The 24127-nt window shown below is 36.9% G+C and overlaps 1 protein-coding gene and 2 long non-coding RNA genes across 14 annotated transcripts in view; 2 read left to right on the forward strand and 1 right to left on the reverse strand.

The window, feature by feature from the left end:
* Nucleotides 1–10235: 10235 nt before the first annotated feature.
* LOC127012142 (uncharacterized) lies at nucleotides 10236–22349 on the reverse strand. Of its 2 annotated transcripts, XR_007765660.1 has the most exons (6): nucleotides 22143–22349; nucleotides 20264–20458; nucleotides 19221–20209; nucleotides 18844–19122; nucleotides 16942–18787; nucleotides 10236–10262 (listed from the first exon to the last, which is right to left on the reverse strand). It is a non-coding gene; the product is annotated as an uncharacterized LOC127012142 (long non-coding RNA). The 2 variants fall into 2 exon arrangements; XR_007765659.1 differs by lacking the exon at nucleotides 22143–22349 and having other exon boundaries at nucleotides 18844–20209; nucleotides 20264–20477.
* On the forward strand, nucleotides 16463–17458 carry LOC108032897 (uncharacterized). The gene is made up of 4 exons (XR_001768647.3): nucleotides 16463–16744; nucleotides 16816–16975; nucleotides 17037–17173; nucleotides 17232–17458. It is a non-coding gene; the product is annotated as an uncharacterized LOC108032897 (long non-coding RNA).
* Nucleotides 18666–24127, forward strand: part of LOC108029318 (unconventional myosin-VIIa) — a 792260-nt gene continuing 786798 nt past the window's right edge. For 9 of the 11 annotated variants that reach the window (XM_050890354.1, XM_050890355.1, XM_050890361.1 and 6 more), the window contains exon 1: nucleotides 19358–19497. The gene's annotated coding sequence lies outside the window, so the exon portion shown is untranslated. Of the gene's footprint in view, nucleotides 18806–18873; nucleotides 19502–24127 lie in introns of those variants that run through there. The other 2 variants (XR_007765658.1, XR_007765657.1) reach the window with 2 other exon arrangements.

The raw sequence follows: 24127 nt of genomic DNA on the forward strand, positions 1-24127 counted from the left end.
CTTATCCTGCCCATAAAAATACATACGGATACGTTGCGCAAGGTACTTAAGAGCACTTTTGATCATGCAAGGCCGAAATCTAATATGGATGTTAGGAATTCCTCTTCAATAAAAAGCGTTGCTTGGCACTTGTCAGCAATAAATTCATACTGCCATCATTCAGGAAATAATGGCCTGATGGCCATATCTAATGGCCTTACAAAATATTTTCGGTATAAGAACTAAATCTGTCTTTATGAATACTTCTAGCAGTGATTATGACATTATCATAATGGTCGAAACTTGGTTAAATTCTAACATTAGTTTTAATCATTTCTTTGATCCTAAATTATTTCAAGTTTTTCGTAGAGACATTGGCGGAATGCAGTATGAGAGAGGAGGTGTTGTCATCGTGACGTTTAGCCGTAAATTCGGTTGTCTGTAATTCGATTTAATGATGACTCGCTTTTGGACTAGTTGGCGGTGACGGTGTCTGGCTCATCCGGGAAGATATCGATTGTGGCTCTCTATATCGTTCTGGTAGTGATTCCGAGCTTTAGCAGGCTCACCTAGACAACATATCCATCATCCATGACACTTTCGAGGACTCTGGTGGCTTACGTGTGGCAGGAGACTTTAACCTCGGCCTTGTCTACTGGACGTATATCACACAAACATCTGCCATGGTGCCCGGAAATGTGCATCAATCACAGAAAATAATTGACGGTTTTAGTATAGGTCTCACCCAAATTAATAATATTTTTAACATTAACATATTTTTTAAATATTTTAACAGCATAAGCTTCTTGGTTGGTATAATCTTCATGATTCACTCTAACGTAACTCTTGCTGAATTCTCAATTTAAAATTCTGTTTTGCATCACAAGCCTTTGTGCTTAATTATTGAATTTTACGGCTGTCTGCCATTTATTGATAGTTGTCCTAGATACATATTTGATCCCTTTGGTTTGAATTCCCTAAGCGATTGCCTGATATCGTTGAATTGGAGTGCCTTACTATCGAACTCTTGCATTTAAACTAATTATATCCTTTCTTTTAACGAGAGAAATACTCTTGGTACGGGATTCTTATATGCTTCCTTGGTATACCAAAGGATTCCAAAAATACAAAAAACGTTAGGAATAAACACTACAAAAAATATTCAAAAACACACCCAGCAGATTTTGAAAAATACAGGCAGCACAAACGTGAGTTTGAGTTTCTTAATAAATTTTTATATAACCAATACATTTGTGAAGTTGAGCATAGCTTGAGGGCCAACCTTAAGGGCTTTGTTAAACATAAAAAATCACATTCGTCTATACCTTGAACATTGTCGTACGGTAAGGTTGTTGCTACCACTGAGGCTGAGATCACTAAGATGTTTGCTACCTAAACGTACTGTAAGCATTTCAACCTCTTATCACAACAATAACCACCCTCTCTTTGTATTGAATGAAATAGTTGATCTGGGGGTATTATTTAATTAACAATTTTTGTGTAACGAACACCCGAATTTCATATTACCAAAAGCATATGCAATGTTAGGCTTTCATAAGCCAAACACGTTCTTATTCAATGATCCGTATTATAGACTGAATTATACTCGGACTCTTGTCCGTTCTAGAATTGAACATGCTTCCTTTATTTGGAATCCCTCGAGAAGTGTCCAGATCAATAGGACAGATAGGTTGCAGAAAAAGTCTTTTAGGTTTGCATTGCAATTCTTCCATTTTAAGGAACCGGCGCCACCCTATGCTAGTCAGTGTTCCCTGCTCCTTAATTCTTCCTTCAAGGATCGCCGTACAATTGCTGTCCTTCTTTTTCTGAATGATCTGCTAGTAGGAAATATTTATTCTCCTTGCCTGCTGGGATGGATTAGTTTTCATGGACTGTGCTGTCAGGACAAACTATGCACGCAATGAGCCATTAGGCTTTGAGAATATTTAATTCTCTGCCTTCAACCATAAGATTCAGTTGTGGAGACCAGAAGGATACGTTAAGGCAAACCCACAGGGAATATTTTGTAATAAATATTCGATTTAAATGTATTTAAATTTATTAGTTGTAGACAGATATGGCTTTATCCATTGGCGATAATAAATAAATAAACGGAGTAACACTTAATCAAAATCACCAACAGATCATGGGAAATTTTAGCGAACACATCGCTATGGACAATTTAATTGACAAGGTAAAATAGGTGTTAAAATTTTTGAAAAATTTCACGACGACGCGACCTCTCACATTCCGACTACCGACAATATCAAGTTCACGCAAAACGAACAGATATCCCTATATACAAAAAGACGAGGTCCGCAATCAAATATCTAAAATGCTCCACCAGAATTTAATACGAAAGATCAATTTCCCTTAGGGCACACACCAAATCCAAATGGACCCAGAGTCATTGCTTCTTATTCAGTAGATCAGACGAATTCAGTAGATCAAAAAACGAACCAGTTACGTTCCCAATTATAATGGACAATGTACTAGAAGAACTAGTACCAGAGATCTGCTTGGTCTATTTTGATGACATAATTGTATTCTCTGCTCCCTCTAAAAGCACTTAAGCTTAAAGCACAATTTCTGTATTTCAAATTCACAATTAAAATCACCAAGTCAAATTTTCTGAAAAAAGAAATTGATTATTTGGGATACCCAGGACGGTATCAAACTAAATCCCGACAATATAGCAGCAGTGTAAAATTGTCCATTCACCAAAAATTCTAAACAAATAAAATCTGTTTTAGGTTTATTGGGTTATTATATTTCCCGACAGCTTAAAGCTGGAAAATCCATCATTATAGATGCAGAATTTATAGAAGCGTTTGAAATTTGTAAAACCCTTCTAACCCTTCTTTTACAACACCCAAACTTCCAAAAACTATTTACTCTTGCCACAGACGCAAGTTACTTCGTTATTAGAGCCGTTCTCTCCCTGGGCTCCGATCGGTCCGACAGACCGATTTGTTTCGCAATTACTAGTAGAACATTGAATGAACAGAAACCCGGTATTCGACTATAGACAAAGAGATATCAGCGATTAAGTACTTTCGTTCATATCGTATGACAACAAGTTCAAAATCATTTCCGACCATAAAGCCTCAGTGTGGCTGCAAAACCTTACGGGCTAAAACCCAAAGCTCCTCCAACATTGAATGAACAGAAACCCGGTATTCAACTATAGACAAAGAGATATCAGCGATTAAGTACTTTCGTTCATATCCAACAAGTTCAAAATCATTTCCGACCATAAAGCATTAGTATGGCTGCAAAACTTTACGGGCTAAAACCCAAAACTCCTCCGATGGAAACTAAGCTTTTCCGAGTACGGTACGGGGTAAGGTATTAAACTTTTCTTTTCATTTTTTATTTGTTTTTTGAAATTGAAAGAATAATATCTGATATATTATATCAAAATTTGAAGTCAATTAAAACAAAATTGACGCAATTATGAGGGTTTTTATACCTGCCGGATTTTTTGAAATTGAAAGAATAATATCTGATATATTGTATCAAAATTTGAAGTCAATTAAAACAAAATTGACACAATTATGAGGGTTTTTATACCTGCCGGATTTTTTTCCTCAACTCACGTTTTCAAAATCATTGTCCCTTATAACTTCAAAACTCCTGCACCGATTTTTTTGAAATTTTAAACACTATTTCTGTTCATATTTTACAATGTAATGCTGTCAATTTTTTGTGTAATTTTGATTTCACAATGTGAAATTAGCCAATTTTTTCCAACAAATTTTTTTCTTCGCTTGAAGTCTTCAAAAAAATGCAAAAATAGGAATTTTAAAAAGAAAAAATCGTCACCGTTAGCTCGGGCCAAATATCAGATAATATCAAAATATCAACTCGGATTTTTGGATTTCTGATTATGCAGCACCGAGTTATTTCATATAACTGCAAGGGTATACAAACTTCTGCTTGCCGAAGTTAACTTTCTTTCTTGTTGTTTTTGTAAAATATGTACTATCGCCTTTCAATCGCTCAAAAGTGACTTAGAAGTGACTTATACGCGATATATGTACATTTGGTTTTTGTAAAATGTGTACTGTCGTCTTTCTATCTTCCAGAAATGACTTCTGGACGATAGGCGATAACAATGTCGCCCTTTTGCTTGCAGGGTATTAGAGAAAGTCTCAAACGCATGTATGCATGCAAGAAGACAGAACCAATACTCATAGGCAGAATCCAGAACTGCCCCAATGGGTTGTCCTTGGCTAAATTATTTTTTGAACTCAGCAGTCTCCGTAGTGAACTATTGTTACTGTAAGTAAGAGAAGGCGTAACATCAAAAAGAGCTCTTGACGATGGAATTTACCTTATGTCAAAACGAGTACGTTACGAGTAGTACCAAGCTAAGCAATATTTTATTAAAAAAAAAAAAAAACAAAAAATTAGATTCAACCCAGACCATAATACCAGAACAACTCCGGGGGCAGAAATAGTAATACTTACAAATCCGTTCCGTCAAGGCTCGAATTAAAACAAGAGTCGTTTCAATAACAACGGACAGAGTAATGACAACAGAGCGGGGGAATAATATTGATCAAAACCGTAGCAAAACTTCACAAAGGTCTGCTTTCAATTCTAACAACATTGACGACGGCTCATATTTTCGACAAGAAGCCTGGAAGCCTTATTCTTTCGTGGTAACATCCAAACTTCATAAGGCACCAAAAAAAATTTTAATGTAGAATTTCAAGAACATGTGTTCGGAAGTTCTTCAAATTCTTCTTATGTTACTTTCCTGCTGCCCCGAGTGCAATACCGATGTTACATTGGCCCAGTTTCGCGCTTCGGATGCAGTCCACTGTTCTTCTTTGGGCCGTCGCGCTTACCATACTCCTTTCGTAGCTCTACCGAACGATGTGCTTAAACTTTTGTTAAGTCCAAACATACTGTGGTAATGGGACAGCTGTGTGGTTGCGAATTATTCGTATTCTAAAATTGATGAACTTGATGAAAAATTAAAAGATGATGCCTTAATTCAAAATGCAAATGTAAATCTCAAACCTCGTCTACCGAGGCCTACCACCGAACCTGCAGCTCCTCAGTCATATGCGGCTGGTGCTGCTACGTCTTCGGGGGTCGTTAACCCTTCTAATCAAGTTCTGGATATTAAGAGAGGAAATTTCATATAAATTCAAAATAAGAAGAGAATGAACAATAATAAGCCCAACAAACATTTTGTTGGAGTGTCTTCATGTTTTGCTGAGCAAGAAATTCTTGCATGTCGGATAGTTTGCAACAGATACAGAGCAGAATAATTTTTTCACTTGTGTAAAACTTGTAAAACAAGATGTTGTCGTAACAACCTTAAAGTTTGTTAATTTCAAGCTTACTATCCCTGATCAGCTTTTCGATTGAGTCTTCAAAAACGACTTCAGGACGAATTCGGTTGAAGTCAACACATTTATTCATAGAGAACGGGTCATTGTTGTGAAGGATGGAATCTTATCCAATTTGCCGGAGCCTGGACAAACTTCAACATCAAGTCATTCATAAAAAACCCATAATGTTCCACGCCACTGGCGTCGATACTTTTACGGGACATCTTCTGCAATCTTTCCTCATTTGTCGGAGGCGTTTTTGACACAAAATCGGCAGCTGCTTGCCTTTCTTACTGCGCTCTCATCATCTTCTGTATCTCTCCTAACGCATCAACTCAAACTTTTGCTGTCCGCTTTTTGCGACATTTGCCGTCCGCCTGGTTCCCGTATCAGCGCAGTCCTTTGATTTGCGCTCTCATCATTTTCCCTCGCTCGCTCGACGCACTATTAAGAACATTAGATGGAGCTTTTGTTGTGCAACATTCTTCGTCCGCCTGGCTCTTAGCTTTCGGCAAAAACATGTTCTCTTTATATTCGCCGCTGGAGTTAAATCAACATCGAGTGCTTCTATCTTCGGATTTTGAAACAAATAAGCTCATTGCATTGATTGATTCTATTTCTTATGCGCTCTTTGAATGGACCTTCATAAGAAAATCATTTACATATTCTCAATTCTACTGCAAAATAATTTCTTGGAAAGATGACCTTATCCTGCCCATAAAAATACATACGGATACGTTGCGCAAGGTACTTAAGAGCACTTTTGATCATGCAAGGCCGAAATCTAATATGGATGTTAGGAATTCCTCTTCCTCTGCTTGGCACTTGTCAGCAGTAAATTCATACTGCCATCATTCAGGAAATAATGGCCTGAAAATGTACTTACAAAATATTTCCGGCATGAGAACTAAATCTGTCTTTATGAATACTTCTAGCAGTGATTATGACATTATCATAATGGTTGAAACTTGGTTAAATTCCAACATTAGTTTTAATCATTTCTTTGATCCTTAATTATTTCAAGTTTTTCGTAAATATAGAGACATTGGCGGAATGCAGTATGAGAGAGGAGGTGGTGTCATCGTGACGTTTAGCCGTAAATTCGGTTGTCTGTAATTCGACTTAATGATGACTCGCTTTTGGACCAGTTTGGCGGTGACGGTGTCTGGCTCATCCGGGAAGATATCGATTGTGGCTCTCTATATCGTTCTGGTAGTGATTCCGGGCTTTAGCAGGTTCACCTAGACAACATATCCATCATCCATGACACTTTCGAGGACTTTGATGGCTTACGTGTGGCAGGAGACTTTAACCTCGGCCTTGTCTACTGGACGTATAACCCACAAAAATCTGTCATGGTGCCCGGAAATGTGCATCAATCACAGAAAATAATTGACGGTTTTAGTATAGGTCTCACCCAAATTAATAATATTTTTAACGACTTGCATAAGCTTCTTGGGTTATTCTTCATGATTCACTCTAACGTAACTCTTGCTGAATTCTCAATTTAAAATTCTGTTTTGCATCACAAGCCTTTGTGCTTAATTATTGAATTTTACGGCTGTCTGCCATTTATTGATAGTTGTCCTAGATACATATTTGATCCCTTTGGTTTAAATTCCCTAAGCGATTGCCTGATATCGTTGAATTGGAATGCCTTACTATCGAACTCTTGCATTGAAACTAATTATATCCTTTCTTTTAACGATAGAAATACTCTTGGTACGGGATTTCTATATGCTTCCTTACCAAAGGACTGCAAAAATACAAAAAACGTTAGGAATAAACACTACAAAAAATATTCAAAAACACACCCAGCAGATTGTGAAAAATACAGGAATACAGGAGGATAATTAGAGGATAATAATTTCGTATTAGACTAACGGGAACGTTGAATGTTAGGCGGTTTAAAAGTTCTGCAGAATCAATGTCACCTCATATAAGATTTTGTATAAAAATAGTACCAAGCATTGTTCTACGATTTACAAGTGTAGGTAAATTAAGCAATTGTAATCTACTCTCGTAGGAAGGAAGCCTTACGTTTTGATCCCAGTTCAAACTACGCAGGGGAAATAAGAGAAATTTTTTTTGTACCGACTCAATACGGTCGATGTGCACTTGTCGTATAAGGGTCAACAAATTCTTTTGACCAACGCTTTATAAACACAAGGTAGGAGTACCCCTATAAAAAGTCATAACGTTGCATTTAATGCAGTTCAAATTTAAAAGGTTGTACTCACACCATCCATGAAAACAATCAATATCCGACTGTAAGTTAAATCCCGACGCTATATCATTATATGATAAACAAAGCTTAACATCATCAGCATAGATTAGTACACGAGAATGTGTTATGATTGAGGAAAGATCGTTAATAAACAAAGTAAACAGCAAAGGGCCCAAATGACTACCCTGAGGCACTCCAGATGTCACGTAGATCAATTTTGAAACAGTATTCTTGAATATAACCCTCTGAGTCCTACCATTCAAGTAACATGAAATCCAAGAGTCCTTTCAGATAGAAGGAAAAACTGATGATGAAATAGACAAATTAAAAAGTTTAAGAATCGGTTTACAAATGGTTGACGCACAAAACTTAAGCACACATCCAGTAAGTCCATCTGGACCGGGAGAACATGTTGGCGTTGTTGTTGCTAAATCTCTTACGAGAGAGCTTTCGGTGATTACAGGAGAGAAAATACAATTTGCCCTATTTAGTGGATTAGGGTAGTTAGAATTTGACCAAGCTGTCGAACTATAAGTAGTTTGGAAAAACTCAACAAATAAATCAGCAATTTCAGAATCCGTCGATGCCTCCATTGAGTTTAGACGTACCGATGAAGGCAATGCCGATGCCTTACGCTTGGCATTAACAAAATTGTAAAACTGTTTCGGATCGTTTGAAAATTCAAATTTACATCGACTTAGATACATAGAGTAGCAATGACTGTTGAGAACATTAAAATCTGTTCGAGCCACAACATATTTCGAAAAATCTGCTGGTCTACCCGATTTTTTATATTTTTTATAAGTGTTAGATTTAAGATTTTTAAGTTTTTGAAACGCATTGGTAAATCAAGGAGGCCTGTTTATGTTTGAAAGAAACCCATCAGGTACGCATTCATTATAAAATGTATTTAAGACTGTATAGTTCAGTGGCACTTTCAATGTCTGTACAATTATACAAGAAGAAGAAATATCAGGTAGTTAAAGTCACCTAAAACAATCAAAACTTTTGTTAAGTCCAAACATACTGTGGTAATGGGACAGCTGTGTGGTTGCGAATTATTCGTATTCTAAAATTGATGAACTTGATGAAAAATTAAAAGATGATGCCTTAATTCAAAATGCAAATGTAAATCTCAAACCTCGTCTACCGAGGCCTACCACCGAACCTGCAGCTCCTCAGTCATATGCGGCTGGTGCTGCTACGTCTTCGGGGGTCGTTAACCCTTCTAATCAAGTTCTGGATATTAAGAGAGGAAATTTCATATAAATTCAAAATAAGAAGAGAATGAACAATAATAAGCCCAACAAACATTTTGTTGGAGTGTCTTCATGTTTTGCTGAGCAAGAAATTCTTGCATGTCGGATAGTTTGCAACAGATACAGAGCAGAATAATTTTTTCACTTGTGTAAAACTTGTAAAACAAGATGTTGACGTAACAACCTTAAAGTTTGTTAATTTCAAGCTTACTATCCCTGATCAGCTTTTCGATTGAGTCTTCAAAAACGACTTCAGGACGAATTCGGTTGAAGTCAACACATTTATTCATAGAGAACGGGTCATTGTTGTGAAGGATGGAATCTTATCCAATTTGCCGGAGCCTGGACAAACTTCAACATCAAGTCATTCATAAAAAACCCATAATGTTCCACGCCACTGGCGTCGATACTTTTACGGGACATCTTCTGCAATCTTTCCTCATTTGTCGGAGGCGTTTTTGACACAAAATCGGCAGCTGCTTGCCTTTCTCACTGCGCTCTCATCATCTTCTGTATCTCTCCTAACGCATCAACTCAAACTTTTGCTGTCCGCTTTTTGCGACATTTGCCGTCCGCCTGGTTCCCGTATCAGCGCAGTCCTTTGATTTGCGCTCTCATCATTTTCCCTCGCTTTCTCGACGCACTATTAAGAACATTAGATGGAGCTTTTGTTGTGCAACATTCTTCGTCCGCCTGGCTCTTAGCTTTCGGCAAAAACATGTTCTCTTTATATTCGCCGCTGGAGTTAAATCAACATCGAGTGCTTCTATCTTCGGATTTTGAAACAAATAAGCTCATTGCATTGATTGATTCTATTTCTTATGCGCTCTTTGAATGGACCTTCATAAGAAAATCATTTACATATTCTCAATTATACTGCAAAATAATTTCTTGGAAAGATGACCTTATCCTGCCCATAAAAATACATACGGATACGTTGCGCAAGGTACTTAAGAGCACTTTTGATCATGCAAGGCCGAAATCTAATATGGATGTTAGGAATTCCTCTTCAAAAGAAAGCGCTGCTTGGCACTTGTCAGCAGTAAATTCATACTGCCATCATTCAGGAAATAATGGCCTGAAAATGTACTTACAAAATATTTCCGGCATGAGAACTAAATCTGTCTTTATGAATACTTCTAGCAGTGATTATGACATTATCATAATGGTTGAAACTTGGTTAAATTCCAACATTAGTTTTAATCATTTCTTTGATCCTTAATTATTTCAAGTTTTTCGTAAATATAGAGACATTGGCGGAATGCAGTATGAGAGAGGAGGTGGTGTCATCGTGACGTTTAGCCGTAAATTCGGTTGTCTGTAATTCGACTTAATGATGACTCGCTTTTGGACCAGTTTGGCGGTGACGGTGTCTGGCTCATCCGGGAAGATATCGATTGTGGCTCTCTATATCGTTCTGGTAGTGATTCCGGGCTTTAGCAGGTTCACCTAGACAGCATATCCATCATCCATGACACTTTCGAGGACTTTGATGGCTTACGTGTGGCAGGAGACTTTAACCTCGGCCTTGTCTACTGGACGTATAACCCACAAAAATCTGTCATGGTGCCCGGAAATGTGCATCAATCACAGAAAATAATTGACGGTTTTAGTATAGGTCTCACCCAAATTAATAATATTTTTAACGACTTGCATAAGCTTCTTGGGTTATTCTTCATGATTCACTCTAACGTAACTCTTGCTGAATTCTCAATTTAAAATTCTGTTTTGCATCTCAAGCCTTTGTGCTTAATTATTGAATTTTACGGCTGTCTGCCATTTATTGATAGTTGTCCTAGATACATATTTGATCCCTTTGGTTTAAATTCCCTAAGCGATTGCCTGATATCGTTGAATTGGAATGCCTTACTATCGAACTCTTGCATTGAAACTAATTATATCCTTTCTTTTAACGATAGAAATACTCTTGGTACGGGATTCCTATATGCTTCCTTACCAAAGGACTGCAAAAATACAAAAAACGTTAGGAATAAACACTACAAAAAATATTCAAAAACACACCCAGCAGATTGTGAAAAATACAGGCAGCACAAACGTGAGTTTGAGTTTCTTAATAAATTTCTATATAAATAAATAAATATATGGACGTTGATGCACTTCGAACAGTACAAACAAGTGGCCCAACGACACCAAGCACGTGCTTGTTACGCGCGGGGCCCTTTTATCAATTTGGGCAAAAAATGAGAGTTCGCGAGGAAGATACATACATAAAAGAAATAGAGACGGGACACAAATGAAAATAAAAGCAATAACTAAGAATTTAGCAAATGAGTTAAAATATTAGTTTTTAATACTAATGCAAATTAAATCATAAAGTTTATTATAGTTATTACATAGAACGCGAATAGAGGATAATTAGAGGATAATAATTTCGTATTAGACTAACGGGAACGTTGAATGTTAGGCGATTTAAAAGTTCTGCAGAATCAATGTCACCTCATATAAGATTTTGTATAAAAATAGTACCAAGCATTGTTCTACGATTTACAAGTGTAGGTAAATTAAGCAATTGTAATCTACTCTCGTAGGAAGGAAGCCTTACGTTTTGATCCCAGTTCAAACTACGCAGGGGAAATAAGAGAAATTTTTTTTGTACCGACTCAATACGGTCGATGTGCACTTGTCGTATAAGGGTCAACAAATTCTTTTGACCAACGCTTTATAAACACAAGGTAGGAGTACCCCTATAAAAAGTCATAACGTTGCATTTAATGCAGTTCAAATTTAAAAGGTTGTACTCACACCATCCATGAAAACAATCAATATCCGACTGTAAGTTAAATCCCGACGCTATATCATTATATGATAAACAAAGCTTAACATCATCAGCATACATTAGAACACGAGAATGTGTTATGATTGAGGAAAGATCGTTAATAAACAAAGTAAACAGCAAAGGGCCCAAATGACTACCCTGAGTCACTTCAGATGTCACGTAGATCAATTTTGAAACAGTATTCTTGAATATAACCCTCTGAGTCCTACCATTCAAGTAACATGAAATCCAAGATACTAGATTACCAGGAAACCCAAGCTCATCTAATTTAAATAAAAGAAGAGAGTGGTTAACGGAATCAAAGGCCTTACTAAGATCTGTATATACAATTTCAGTCTGCATTTTTTTCTTAAACCCATTTATTACAATAGATGACACTTCAAGAAGGTTGGTGGTGGTCGATCTTCGCTTCACAAAACCATGCTGACACGGTGATATAAGCGAGGAACATAAATGTTGCAAATGAGAAGTGAAAATACGTTCAAATGCTTTAGGAACTGCCGACAATTTGGAAATACCTCTATAATTTTGGGCATCTGCTTTCGCACCTTTTTTTTTTCAGATAGAAGGAAAAACTGATGATGAAATAGACAAATTAAAAAGTTTAAGAATCGGTTTACAAATGGTTGACGCACAAAACTTAAGCACACATCCAGTAAGTCCATCTGGACCGGGAGAACATGTTGGCGTTGTTGTTGCTAAATCTCTTACGAGAGAGCTTTCGGTGATTACAGGGGAGAAAATACAATTTGCCCTATTTAGTGGATTGGGTAGTTAGAATTTGACCAAGCTGTCGAACTATAAGTAGTTTGGAAAAACTCAACAAATAAATCAGCAATTTCAGAATCCGTCGATGCCTCCATTGAGTTTAGACGTACCGATGAAGGCAATGCCGATGCCTTACGCTTGGCATTAACAAAATTGTAAAACTGTTTCGGATCGTTTGAAAATTCAAATTTACATCGACTTAGATACATAGAGTAGCAATGACTGTTGAGAACATTAAAATCTGTTCGAGCCAAAACATATTTCGAAATATCTGCTGGTCTACCCGATTTTTTATATTTTTTATAAGTGTTAGATTTAAGATTTTTAAGTCTTTGAAGCGCATTGGTCAATCAAGGAGGCCTGTTTATGTTTGAAAGAAACCCATCAGGTACGCATTCATTATAAAATGTATTTAAGACTGTATAGTTCAGTGGCACTTTCAATGTCTGTACAGTTATACAAGTCTGTCCAATTATAATGAGAAATCATATCGTTAAGCTTATTATAGTCACATTTACGAAAACATCTCATTTTAGTTGGAGAAACTAAAGGAGAGAGGGTATCAGAGCAGGGGAGGCAAATTGTCAGTTCCATAGTTGGATGATATCGCTCTTCAGGTATAAGAAGAGCGTCAATTCTACATACGGTGATTTCAGACGGGTCTGAAGCAAACACAAGATCTAATTGTCTACTTAAGGAATCTTTTATAAAGCTTACTTGCTGAAACGATAATTCTTAAAGGCCATCCACACATGTGCGGATAACGGCATAGCGACAAATGAGTCAGTAGGAGGAGACCAAGAAATATCAGGTAGGTTAAAGTCACCTAAAATAATTAAAAGGTCTCTGTTAGAAAGAAGGTATAGAACAGATTTTATTTATATACGAACATGTAACAAAAACAGATAAAGATTGCAAAGAAACTTTTACACTTAGAAATTAAATTTCATTGGGTATCTGAATGAGAATTCTTTCAGATGTTAGGCTAGAGGTAACGGCAATCAGGACACCGCCCCCCTACGTGAGTGGCGGTCGGTCCTATAAGTATTAAAGTTATTAGCCAGAACTTCAGAGTCGGATATCCCTGTTTTCTGCCAAGTTTCCGTAAAAGCTAAAATATCTTCTGTAAATGCAGAGGAGTCAGCATAAAGCTTGGGTAGCTTAATATTTAATCCCCTAACATGTTGATTAGCCAACATTAAACTTTTTAGTTTTTTGGCACAGTGTTATTTGTTCTCGGTTTATTTTTTTTTACAAATTCTTTAATTACTAAACCATCATTAAGCCAAAAGATTTCAGAAAGTAAAACATTTAAAACATCAGGCGGAGAAAATATTTTAAAAGAAGATATCCGACGAGCATATGAAAATCGAAATTGTTCAACTGCAATATCTTAGGGTGGGAATTTTTCACGTATAAATTCCAGAACATCCTTAGATGTGGTATCTGGGTCACCCCAGAAACAAATAATTGCTTCCTTTGTGGAACAACTAGGCTGAGATCCAGGAACGGTGCCTACAGTACCTATAGAAACGGTCGGCACCGATTTCTTTGACTTAACCAGTACAGAAGCTTTTAGTCCGGAAACATGGACTTCACTCGAGCTAGCTGTATCCATACTCACAGTTGGTTCGCTTACCCCTGTGTCGACAGGAACTGCTGCTACCAAGTTCGTATATCGGTTGGATTCCATGGTGGTATTAACGGCGGTTAAGCTGGCTTTTTTGCGTTTAGGCGACTCAGTTAATAATTTTTTATTATTAAACTGGGCACAGACGGTATTGAACCCCTCATTGAGTTGCCTAAAAGCACCCGAGATATACAACAGGCTGTCTCGAGTCTGCTTCATAAAGCCGCTCATCTCAACCACCATTTCCTTGCAGAAACCACATAAGACCAGAGTTAAGATCAATAAAATCTTTAACTCTGCCGGTGAATCCTGCACATTTGAAGTGCATCATCGAATCGCAGAGCCAGCTAAAAATAAAGGGGTCTTTCGTTGAAGACGCAAATGTGCAGTTTTTCTTGGAACAGACAAGGGCCATATCAAAAATACCTCAAAGTAAATTTGGCACTGGGATCAAATTCAAAAATCACAAAGGCACAAAACACAAAAAAAATAAGAGCGCGAGATCGCGAAAATTTATCAAAACGTAAGAGAGCACGAGAGATAAAAAAATATTCTATCGACTGAGCGTGGCTTGTGCGACTATTTAGAATTACTAGCACAATTGTTAGGCTAATCTTTGTAAATAAATACAGACAGAACACTCGCACAAAATCACTGGAAAAGACAAAAACTCGGAGCACAAAAGTAAACACAGCTGTTCACAAGCGACGCTAAATCGAATATATATAACCATTACATTTGTGAACCGGCGCCACCCTATGCTAGTCAGTGTTCCCTGCTTCTTAATTCTTCCTTCAAGGATCGCCGTACAATTGCTGGCCTTCTTTTTTTGAATGATCTGCTAGTAGGAAATATTAATTGTCCTTGCCTGCTGGGATGCATTAGCTTTAATGTTCCTGCCAGGAATACCCGTATATCAGTTCTCTTCATGGACTGTGCTGTCAGGACAAACACGCAATAAGCCATTAACAAGGCTTTGAGAATATTTAATTCTCTGCCTTCAACCATAAGATTCAGTTGTGGGGACCAGAAGGATAGGTTAAGGCAAACCCATAGGGAATATTTTGTAATAAATATTCGATAATAGATTTAAATTGATTAGTTGTAGCCAGATATGGCTTTATCCATTGGCGATAATAAACAAATAAACGGAGTAACACTTAATCAAAATCACCAACAGATCATGGGAAATTTTAGCGAACACATCGCTACGGACCATTTAATTGACAAGGTAAAATAGTTAAAATTTTTGAAAAATTTCAGGACCTATTTAACGACGACGCGACCTCTCACATTCCGACTACCGACAATATCAAGTTCACGCAAAACGAACAGATATCCCTATATACAAAAAGAGGAGGTCCGGTTTAATATCTAAAATGCTCCACCAAAGCAAGATCAATTTTCCTTTTTTTCATTGCTTCTTATTCAGTAGATCAGACTTTACTAAAAAACGAACTGCTTGGTCTATTTTGATGACATAATTGTGTTCTCTGCCTCCCTCTAAAAGCACTTAAGCTTAATGCACAATTTCTGTATTTCAAATTCACAATTAAAATCACCAAGTCGAATTTTCTGAAAAAAGAAATCGATTTTTTGGAATATGTGATAACCCAGGACGGTATCAAACTAAACCCCGACAAAATGGCAGCAGTGTAAAATTGACAATTCACCAAAAATTGTAAACAAATAAAATCTGTTTTAGGTTTATTGGGTTATTATAAGAAATTTATGAAAGATTTTGCAAGAGTAAGGAAACCTATTTCCCGACAGCTTATAGCTGGCAAATCCATCATTATAGATGCAAAATTATAGAAGCGTTTGAAATTTGTAAAACCCTTCTAACCCTTTCTTTTTTAAAATTGAAAGAATAATATCTGATATATTGTATCAAAATTTGAAGTCAATTAAAACAAAATTGACACAATTATGAGGGTTTTTTCCTCAACTCACGTTTTCAAAATCATTGTCCCTTATAACTTCAAAACTCCTGCACCGATTTTTTTGAAATTTTAAACACTATTTCTGTTCATATTTTATAATGTAATGTTGTCGATTTTTTTGTAATTTTGATTTTTTTTCTTCGCTTTAAAGTCCTCAAAAAATGCAAAAATTGGAAGTTTAAAAATAAAAAATCGACACCGTTAGCTGGAGAAAACTATCATCTAACGAACTTGGATTTTTGGATTTCTGATTATGCAGCACCGAGTTATGAGGGGACCGCAATTCAACTCTTCTCCGAGTCACGTCCGTCAATTTGCTACCATTGCAAAATTTTTAAATATTTATTTGTAAAAATTTAATAAAAAATTCTTTCTAACATACTTTTGATGGCCAAGATGCCATCACCGGTCCACTGGTAAGCCCGTGACCTGAGCAATGCCTCGGCAATTTCGCCGGACAGCCTCCCTCTCTGATTCCTATTTCCCTACTCAGCTGACTACCCCATCACCACTCCCTTGCAATTGCAATCTATGTTGCAAGTCACAGTTCGGTGTGCCGAGAGCACCAGGGTCATAAATGGGCGAGCCGTCGTCGCCTCGATAATTTATTTAGTTTTTGATTGGGCGCCACTATGTTACGAACTTACGAACTGCTTATTTTTGGTGGCAGTGCCGCAAGCTCAGTCTGCCTCAGGGCACAGTACCTCTAATGCCACAGCTCGCAACATAAAAAAAATCGACCACTCCGCTATCTTGCATCACTGAAACTATCGGACATCACTAGGAACAAAACGTAAACAAAAATAAATATTTACAAACATCGACAAAGATTTGGGTTTTATTTGGTTGCTTTTGGTGTTTCAGCCAAGCGTTCCCTCCCTACCATGGGTCCCCTCTATATGGTGCTGGGCACCACCCAAACTTGGCCGGACGGCGCCCCTCCTCGCGACTACGGCGGCTCCATCTCCCCCACAGGGACAATTTACTTACGCATGGTGGATTTTACAAACATTTAATGTATTTGGTATGTACAATAATTTATATGCATCTTCCTCCTAACCGATCTATCCTTTCTTGCCTTCAAGACCAAGACTTGGCCACCGTCTTCAGGACTTAATTAGTCAAAGCCGAGGATCTGTTTTGATGGAAAAGGCGAAAAGGCGACGAGGACAAATACGGCTTTCGGGTCTTAATCCGGATAAATGAACAATTACACAGTCAAGTAAATGCTAGGTATACAATCAAGGTACATGTGTTTAATTTAAGTTTTAAATTTTCAGCCACTGCTGGCCGGCACGGAGCGATTGTCGTCGGCCAGCGTCCCCTTCAAGATAGCTAACCGGCGCACTCGGCCGCCCCGACTTTGTAGTCCGGAACGGACTCACCGGGAAATACTGGATGTCGTTGGCGAGGAAAAAAAAATTTGCTTCTGTTTATTTTAGAAATGTTATTATTAAATTTCTCATGTGAACGGAGCTGGACATAAATAAAATTATTAAGCAGCGTTTCCGACATGTCGGCGGCAATTCTCGGAGTCACTTCGGCGACACTTTCAGAAGTATCTCCGAAGTCACTCCTGGAAGTGTCGCCGAAGACACTTCAAGAAAAGTCGCCGAAGTGACTTCCCGAAGTGTCGCCGAAGTGACTCCGAGAAGTTCCGCCGAAGTGGCACATTTCTTCCCGACGGGAGTGACTTCCGCGATCCGAATGCCATATAGCGGACGATAGTTTTATCTTCTAGAAGTCTAGAAGTCTTCTGCGATAGAAAATGTTGCAGGGATGGCGACTATACCCATATCTGCCGATAATCTTCGCTTCTGGCCCTGTAGGAGCCACCTGCGGCCTGTATCCAGAAGCTGCCAGTATCGGTCAAGTTGATGCCACACTTGTGCTAACCGACAGCGACTGTGCTTCAGAGAACACCACCCTTCCACCAGCTAAGTAAATAAGCTTATCGGACCTTCAACCGGATTGATCTCGCAACCTGCAAATAGATCAGAAGGAGTTGTAGATTCTAACCTCGGGCCCCTAGTAGGCAAAGGGACTGCTGATACATCACGGTCGTGTACATAGGCTAAAATCCTGAAAAACTGATTATATATGCTTTATGCTTTAATAAATATTGGTGGCGTGATTTATCGTGCCAATTTTAACCAAACTCAAGGATGAGAGTGTCATTCAGTGAAAATTAAATAGGAACTCCTATGGGCCATTCTTTGACTATATTCTTTTTTAAAGCAAACTATTTTAAAAGGGATCGTGAATTACAGTTTTTTTTAAAGCCTGCATGCCTACGTAGTTTTTGTCCTATTTGGGGATTTCGTTCCTAATAAAGTTACGAAACGCCAAGTACAGAAATTAACACATCGAGACTTAAATCTTTTGGTCCATTACCAAAATTTATTGTGAGCCCCTTAACCTCTGTGCGCTGGAGAATGGTAAGATGTGCGCATGTACATATGTACTATGTGAGGTGCAAACAGCGGAATAGCGCAATTTTATTTCAACAGTTTTTGGTTGAATAAATTTGCCAATTTGTGATTTTTGGTTAATGCTTGCGGAAACAAAAAATTAAAAACGTAAGAAAAAACAGATAAACCACGGCAAATACGCCTTCAGGAGGTCAGTCCAAACTAAAAAAGTCGCCAAAATGTTGCCCATTATTATGGGCTCGCCCCACTGGGGACAATACGAATCTGAAGAATAGGGGAAGAGCTGGAGGAGCACGGTGTGTTTTTCCTTCCTGCTGTATTAGGGGGACAATTCTGTTCCCACCACGAATCCAAGCCAATTGCAATGCAAATGGTACGTAGAGGATGGCGAAGGATATGCGACACTAGAAAGGAGTATTAAAGTAAGATAACATTAATCAACCATTTTCTTTTAAATTACATTTATTTGTATTTCTTTGTGCACCAGCAGATTCGTCTTAGTTAAATTGCTCTAATTTTTCAGAGCTTCACAGTAAGACCATGCTATTTGTATTGCGGGTGAGCTTTAAATACTTCGGTCACACTACAATTAATACGATTATTCGACGCGTAAAACTCACATGTGAAACTATCTATGAATGGATCTTTGTGAAAAGACACTATAAATAAAATCTGGATGATGACGCGAAAGTCCTTTTGGGACCATCTGTTCAAGGGATGGTAGATGGTGGATGAATGCCTGTGGGAAGACACTATAAAGTGCGTTTTATTCTTTTTAAATATTCCAGCCTTATCTGGAGGACGTGCTTTGCAGAAATAGGATATAATTATACTCACATATCTATGACATTAAGTCACTCTATACATAATTCAAAACGTTTATCGAGCCTTCTTAACCGTTCGATTCTCTATAATTTTTAAAAAGTTATCTTACTACAAGACGAATGCTCATAAAGCGTATTTTAATATTACTTTAACTTTAATGCATTAATGTCTTTTAGTTCAAAACGATTATCATTTGTGCCGATCATAAAAAACATCTGAATAAAAGCTCATACATTTTCGTAAAACAGTTTCAACAGTTTCATTGACAGCAATTTGGTGACATTTAAACGTATGTATGTCAACTCATACACTTGAGTAGTTGGGATTAGTTTAATTTATTTTATGCATACATGCATGCATGCCCGTAAATTGGCCTTTTTACATCTAACTCGAATTTGTTTTGACATTGGGACTTCTAATTCCTGTGTTGTTAATTTATGACTTACAAATTATTGCATTAAAAAGTTGGTTCAAACTGATATATATCTCACATATGTCTGTATATTTCACACTTGCAGTGGCTAACAGATCAAATGATTTGGATTTAAAATGAATGATCAAGATTATTATGTCTAGGATAATATTTTTGTAAAAACATGTATAACTTACTTTAAAAGTTAAGTAGACTTTCATATTCGGGGGTGTCACAGAAACCTCTTCCAACCGAATTTCCTAAAAAATTTCGGTGTCACAGACGACATTTTTTACGGTTTCTAAATCCTCCGTTCTTCGACAGACGTTTTAATAAAATAAATCGTGGCGGCCGTGTTATTGGTCTGGTTGGTTTGGTCAAATTTTATGAATTTTGCGCAAAGAATGCTTTTACATCAAGGGAAGAACATCCCACAACATTTAGCAAACTTTGGTTCTAGAAAGGGCCAGGTCCGAGTCCTTCCCAATTACTCCTTGAAAGGAGCCAACCGCAGAACAGTGGTCAGCTGGAACAATGGCGGGATTGACAATTTTGGGAAGTGTTCCTCAGTTCCTCAGTGTACCAAAACCTTAAAGTTACAATAATATTTAAAGTTCCAGCAGAAAATAAAAATTAAAATTACCTTGCTTTCCATCTGTTGGGAGGAGCTTCTATGATTCTCCTCTGCATCCTAGCCTCTCAAAGTTATTTTCTTCGCAAGAACTCTTGAGCGAGAATTCGTGCAGATGGCATTTCGGTTTGCTTTGAAAATCCTTGACTATTTACAAATGTAAATAAACCAATTCAGCAGCCGCTGCTCAGGGCTGCAGTATGTAGCCTGGTGGGTAATTCAAACTGTCCAATATTGGCTTTAAACAAGTATTATTGTGGTAATTTTGTATAAAAAGCATCATTTAAGTTTAAAACTTGTTGGAAAGGGTCAAAATAAGACAAATAAAATTCGGTAATTTTTCCGAAAAAAGGAAATTGTTCCAATTTCTGTGACACCTACTGTTTAGATGGGTTGGTTTCTACACCGACCGTCCCCAAATCTGTCGCCGGTTTCTGTGACACCCCTGATTTGCTTTTAGCGAGTACCAATAGAATATACGCATTGGAGTAATTTTTTCCCTAAGTGGATTTTTTTGCCCTTAGATTCAAGTTGTTTTTCCTTTCTAAAGGAAAAATCTATTACTATGTTCTAAGAACTTTGTTGGTTGTTAGATTCTTAAGCTTGTTGCAATCTACGGGTCCAGTCTGGCACCTACATTTTTAAAGCTTTTGGTTGGGTGTTTGATTTGGTTATTGATATAAACAAATAAAGTTTGCAATCTTGGGTTCAGTCGCGTTGATCTATGCTTATCTCCATCTCCATAAACTACTTCTACATAAATTGCGTACTCGTGTCGTGAAGTTTTCGTGGGCTTTTCTTTCTCCTATTCATCCTCCTACTCCGCCTGTTCCTACTACAAAGGCAAAATAAAATTTTTTGAATTTTTATATTTTTTTAATAGGTTTATCGCTTAAAGTATTTGTAAAAATAAAAAAATCAAAATATGAGCTGTTTTTGCACAAACTAAAGAATTTTCACACTTGTGGTTTTTTAACCTTTCTATCAGATTTCGAATCGGTTTTTAGATAAATCCGCTTTGTCTCTAATTCTAAATGATAATTCTAAAGAATTCTAACGCTAACCTAGTATCATAAAATCGTTTAATGAATTACAAACTATTGCATTAAAAAATTGGTTCAAACTGATATATAATATCTCACATATGTCTGTATATTTCACACTTGCAGTGGCTTACAGATCAAAGGATTTAAAATGAATGATCAAGATTATTATGTGTAGGATAATATTTTTGTATAAACATGTATAATTTACTTTAAAAGTAAAGTAGACTTTCATATTCGGGGGTGTCACAAAAATCTCTTCCAACCGATTTTCCCAAAAATCTCGGTGTCGCAGACGACATTTTTTACGGTTTCTAAATCCTCCGTTCTTCGGCAGACGTTTTAATTTGTCTCTAATTCTAAATGATAATTCTGAATAATTCTAATGCTAACCTAGTATCATAAAATCGTTTAATAGATTCAATTAATTATAATAAATTAATAATAATAAATACTGTTATCTCTGCAAGATATGACCTAAACCCCTTAGATGTTTTGAAATGGTATTACACTGGAAAAAAAAATGTCACAATATCAATTTTGTTTCAAATACTTTTCCCAGAATCTACGATCCTCGAACTATTTAGGTAATGTAATAACACATAGTTATTCGACTACCTTGTACCTGTTACCCAGCTTACGAAATAGCACTAACGTGTCACATAATATTAAACATAGGTGGCGCCAGTGAAACTACGAATCTAGTACCAACTAGAGTGGACATGGTACACTGCTGAAGCAAACTTGCGCCTATGAATTTGGCCTTCTCCCAAAATTCTAGCATTCAAGAGTACAAGGTGAGTTCCAAATTAAACAGGACTTAAAAAAAGAGAAAGCATTGTAATTACTTTTGACTCCTCCAGGCGCGATTTTTTGTTTTTCGGCTCGTCCGGCGCCTTCCATTCAGCACTCTGGCGTTTTGTTTCGGGATCATATTGAAAACACCACGTTTCGTCACCAGTCACAATCTTTTAAAGGAAGTTCGGATCATTTTTTTTGTCTCTTTAATGATGTCCTTTGAATGTTGAATTCTGAGCAATTTTTGGACGTCAGTCAATTTGTGCGGAACAAACCGTGAATACACCTTTTGAAAGCCCAAATGTTCGGTCAAAATGCGATAAATCGATGTTTTGGAAATGTTCAATTCTATTTTCATGAATTTCAATGATGATTTCGGCTGATTTTTTATGAATTCGCGCACAGTTTCGATTGAATTTTTGGTGATCACGGATTTTGGTTAGCCCACATGTTCATCGTCATTTATGTCCTCACGACCACTTTGAAAACGTTGAAACTACTCGTGCACTCTGCTACGAGATAGGCAATCATCGCCATAAACTTGTTTCATCAATTGAAACGTTTCGGTAAAAGTTTTACCAATTTTAAAACAAAATTTTATGTTGGCTCTTTGTTCGAAGCTTATTTTCGCACCGATGACAAAAACATACTGACTTCCAATATATGAAATGTCATGAAATTTTTACTGGAAGTCGATAAACGATAGCAGATACCAGTTGACATATAGATGGCGCTACTAGAGGGCGCTAGATTAAAAAAGTCCTGTTTACTTTGGAACTCACCTTGTATATACTTTATGAAGTTACAAACGCTTTTTTCTACCTGTTACATAATTTCCGACGAAACTATTATATAATACTTTAGTAATATAAGACTTACTTAAGTTAAATCTTTTGTTTAAATGTATTGAACATTGTCATCAAGTAACAACATTGGTTTCGTTAATTATTTTAACGTACCGTCAATGGGGTTTCCGAAATTCCTTGTGCATTTGAAACCGCATTTGTTGACCTATACATTTTATTTTGCTGACGGCATATCTAAAATAATTCGAAAAAGAAAAAAACGTACTTATTTAATTAATATTTCTGATAATGTTTGCTTTTTAAAAAAAAAGCTACAATTCAAATTCTTGAATGAATAAGTTTTTTATTCTAAAAGGCTTGCTTAAAAATATAATAGTGCCACCCTCACACGGCGCGAACGAAAAAAAGAGATGCTCTAAAGCGGCTGATCTAATATGCTATTTTCACTTTGAAATTGCGGGCTTTCAATAGTGGTGGGCGTTGATAGTTTTCAAATAAAAAATAGTCTAGTCTAAACTAACCCCGATTAATTTAATAACAAGAATGTTGCTTGGAAATCATTTTAATTGTGTTTAATTGTAATTTACAAGTACTTCGCTTCTTCCGCTTGGGTTCGCTTGCCGATCAACGGATCAACACACCCGCTTAAAGTTTCAACAGCAAATAAAATTGTAATATTGATTTCGTTTAATTTAATATGTTTATATGAAAAACAATAGCAAGCATATTGGTGGTCAAAAATTTAAATTGCTCTGAGCCGATAAGGATATTAATTTTTATACCCTTGCAGAGGGTATAATAATTTCAGTCAGAAGTTTGCAACGCAGTGAAAGAGACGTTTCCGACATAAAGTATATATATTCTTGATCAGCGTCACAAGACGAGTCGATCTAGCCATGTCCGTCTGTCCGTCCGTTTATACGCAATCTAGTCTCTCAGTTTTAAAGCTATAGGGCTGAAACTTTCCCAAAAGTCTTCTTTCTATTGCAGGTAGTATATAAGTCGGAACCAGCCGGATCGGACCGGATCTTATAGCTCCCATAGGAACTATCGGAGAATAAATTACAAAAAAATTATATCTTCGGTGTTTTTTAACATATAACCTCCTACGCTTGGAAATAAAATTTTTTATTGGGTTTTGAATTTCGAATAAAATTTTATCAAAATCGGATGACTATATCATATAGTTGCCATAGGAACGATCGGAAAATTAACAAAAATTGTTTAAC

The sequence above is a fragment of the Drosophila biarmipes genome, unplaced genomic scaffold (genome assembly GCF_025231255.1).
Source record: "Drosophila biarmipes strain raj3 unplaced genomic scaffold, RU_DBia_V1.1 ptg000022l, whole genome shotgun sequence".
In the NCBI taxonomy this organism is placed as follows: domain Eukaryota; kingdom Metazoa; phylum Arthropoda; class Insecta; order Diptera; family Drosophilidae; genus Drosophila; species Drosophila biarmipes.